Source organism: Durio zibethinus, chromosome 3 (genome assembly GCF_047325235.1).
Source record: "Durio zibethinus cultivar Kanyao isolate XHJ-2024 chromosome 3, ASM4732523v1, whole genome shotgun sequence".
Lineage (NCBI taxonomy): Eukaryota > Viridiplantae > Streptophyta > Magnoliopsida > Malvales > Malvaceae > Durio > Durio zibethinus.
This window is the reverse complement of record NC_143164.1, coordinates 32,074,148-32,077,736: the sequence shown is the minus strand read 5'-3', so window position 1 is coordinate 32,077,736 and position 3,589 is coordinate 32,074,148. Positions and strand designations below refer to the sequence as shown.

The 3,589-nt window shown below is 36.2% G+C and overlaps 1 pseudogene across 1 annotated transcript; it reads right to left on the bottom strand.

Annotated features, from left to right (window-relative positions):
• Window positions 1-1,282: 1,282 nt before the first annotated feature.
• On the bottom strand, window positions 1,283-3,589 carry LOC111284019 (early nodulin-like protein 13; annotated as a pseudogene). Its single transcript, XR_016339218.1, has 2 exons — window positions 1,895-3,589; window positions 1,283-1,798 (listed from the first exon to the last, which is right to left on the bottom strand). The product of XR_016339218.1 is annotated as an early nodulin-like protein 13 (transcript).

Genomic DNA, 3,589 nt, shown 5'->3' with positions numbered 1-3,589 from the left:
GCTCTCCATAAAAGCCAGTGATCCTCCACTTAAGTCTTTTTTGGTTTGAGAGTTCCATATTTATGTGGTTTTTAGAGTAACTTTGTAGATTAAGGTCCACATTTTCTTTCCACATTTTTCCTAAGCCTTCGTTCTGACCTACTGCGTCCATGCCAAACACAAACTTCATATTGCATCTTCATCTTGTTCTATCCAATACATTCCTTTTTATTAATGTCTCACTAAGAAAGACAATATCAGGATCTTCTCGCTTCACCAGTGCGTGAAGCGCTCGAACTGCTTATGGGTTCCCAAGCCCACGGTAGTTCCATGCTAATATTTTCATTGCGCTCGGCGAGACTGAAAGCCAGTCTCCGCCATTCGACTTTCACGATGGTCTGAATTGGAACCTCCAACCTTGCTTCTCTTATTTTATACCCCACTTCCATAAAGTCATTTTGTAATATCTCCACGATATCCCTTTTCCTAAATGTGATTTTACCAGCATTCTGCATCGCATGGTTTTGGTTCCCTGCAATTTTCTTCCATTTAGCCCCGGTCCCTTGCATTATTTTACTATCCACCTCATTTATTTAATTCTTAGCTCTTTTCCAGCCTGCATTGGATAATTCCCTAGACTTTCCTGAGCTTTATTAATTGGTGTCCCCACTCCATTGCTCACTCAGCTAATTAGTGGATCCATCGCCCTATATTTGAAATTGTCTTTTCTGAAATGTCCCAATCGCAACCTGAGCCATAGAGTCCAGGCCGTGGCCCACTAATGTCTTTAAAAGCTTCATGTCCTAGCCTTATTTGCATGCTTTCCAGATCCACGTGATTGTGCGTTAAACAAATTTCATAATATTCAATGCATCTTCCCTCTTTCTCATGTTTGGGTTATTTAGGCTCCGATTCGTTAATGAAAATATTATTTGAAAATATTTATTATTTATTATTTTTTAAATTTTAAAAAACATATTTAATACACAATGAAAATTTATTTTTAAAAATAAAAATTATAAAAATGTATTTGATATTTGTATTTTAATAATTAAAGTAAATTGCTTTAAGAGAACTTAATTATGTAAAATACTCAAAACTTAAACATTGCATGATACAATGGCCTAAACATTGTACAAAAATTAGAGGAAAAAACAAGTGTACTAATTAAAATATATTGATTCATCTAAATTAAGTATAACATTAGTGACATCAACCCCTTTTAGAATAATGCTTATCTAGGCTTTAGATGAATCAATAAATAATTGCAAACTACTCACGTTTCGATGAGAAATGTCAAGCATGAAAATAGATGTATATTTTTTTTCGTATTAAAGTAATATGAAAGAATCATTAAATAAATTACATTGTTGTAATCTTAACTAGATATAAAAAAGTGAAATAATGTTCCTAATAATATTGGAAAGCAAAATCCAAATTTTTCACTTAAAATCCATAAATCCACTCACATCTTAGAAAAACCCTAAAACCAAAACCTTCAGTGTCATCGATAAACCAGCCTTCAACACTGAAACACTGGTTGTAGGAGCAATGGTAGGACCATCAACTTCCGTCGGAGAAGGTGCCAGGGAGATTCCAGTGTATCTGTGCCTTGCAGACAACACAACCACAAGCAACTTCTAGCCTTGCTCATAGTGACCCTTAGCTCCACTAATGAAATAGAATGGCCCTAACTTTTCAAGCTTAACCTTGGTTTTTCCATCCTTGTGTTCTACAATTGGGTTTGAGGTATTGCGGCTTACATAAGCCTCCTTAGTCACTTGCAGCACTGAGTCTTTGCCACCATCATATTCCCACACTAACAAAAACACCATAAACGAATTAGAAAAATTCAAGTAAAAAATAGTCCCATAAAGTGAAGTGCATCATGCTATTAAAGCTATAGATTTATTACCGAGAGAGTTGTCAATGTTGAAACAGGAATTTTCGGCCCATGTGTTGAAAAAGTTTGATTTAGAGGATAGGATCTTCCAAGCATCTGTCTTCCCACCAACCAAGATTTCTTTAGCATCTGTAAAGCTTACAAATAGAAACAAGAGCACTAAAAAAGTTAGCCTTCTTGGAAGAGCGACCATGGGAAATCAGATTTTAGAAAAGCTGAGCAGAAATAGCAGTCGAGTGAAATGAATTTGGTAAAACTCTTTTAGAAAAAAAAAAAAAAAAAAAGGTGAAACGAATTTTTACGGACCAATCAATTTGAAACTGGGACCTTTGTCCCAAAATTGGAAAAACTTTTAAAGTACCGTGTTTTCATATTCTTCATTTCTCTCAAATGTTTTCATTGAAAATGTTGAAAACAACTTTTTTTATTCTTTAAATTTAGTCTATTTTCATTTTTATTTTTTGAAAAACAATTTTTGTTATTTCAACCAAACAAGTATTTTTTCACTCATTCTGTGTTTTTTATGAAAATAAAAATAGAAAATAGAGATATTTTCATGAACTAAACATAGTTAAATTCCCAGGATTTCCTCCCCTAATTGGTCGCCAGCATTTTTTAATTTACCCGAAATTTCCTCTTGAGATCCAGTATCCTCACCGCTTATGACTCTTCTTAACTGCCTCCACCTTTCCACGTCAAACCTACCCCATGATGCTCTGCTTCCTTCCCTGTCTCTTGTTCGGCCACCCGCCAAAATGCCAGTGGTTTTACCTTTTGTATATTTTCATTTAAGCGGTGACGCCCAAAAGCCATTCATCATATGACAACTTTGTCTCTCGTTCATTTTCTGTTTCCAGTTCTTTTGTGCATTCTGACTCGACGTGGCCAATTATTCTGCACTTGTAACAGAAGTTGGGAAAACGTTCATATCCCAATCTGCCCACAATATCTTAGCCCTCTTTGCCCTGGAAAAGAATTACTCTTTGTAATGGTTTTCGAATATCTATAGTAACTCGGAGGAGCAAGAATCTAACCCAACCCCCATTCTTCAAAGCTGCATCCTCTTCTGATAGCTATCCAATCTTCTCTCCTATACACTTGGCAATATCTTGAGATCTCATCCCTAGTGGCAAACCATAGACTCTTACCCAAAATGTTGCCTTGTGAAACTAGTAATCAATTGGATGTAGCCCTGTTTGGTATTCCTCCATCAACAGCAGATTTTTGTCAAACATCGAAGGGGCTCCTTCCAAAACCCTATTTTTATATGCTTGTGTGGCAAATTTGATCAGAAGCAAATTATCTTCCAACTACATAATCTCCACTTCCTTAGTCGTTTTCCAGACCACCTTCAATGTGCTAATCATAGGGTCTTTATTAAAAGATCTGGACGTCAGTTCATTTATCCTCATCATCGGCTATACCATCCAATAAACTGTCATCCGGTTGGACCTTGTTTGCTCTTCCCTCCAAAAGGACAAATGCTTCCATAGATCCTCTAACTTCTTTGCCATCCGTGACTCGTACCTTAAACTTACTTGTCTGCAGCCCTTGTTTTAATGCTACCGTCAAATTGAAATCCCAAAGACCAGAGCAAAAGGCCTTGGGAGAACTCTTGTACACACCAAGACTAAACTCCTTTTAAAGTAGGAGACTCTCACGAAGTTAACCACACTCGGTAATTAGATCATTATGTTTAGTACGTAC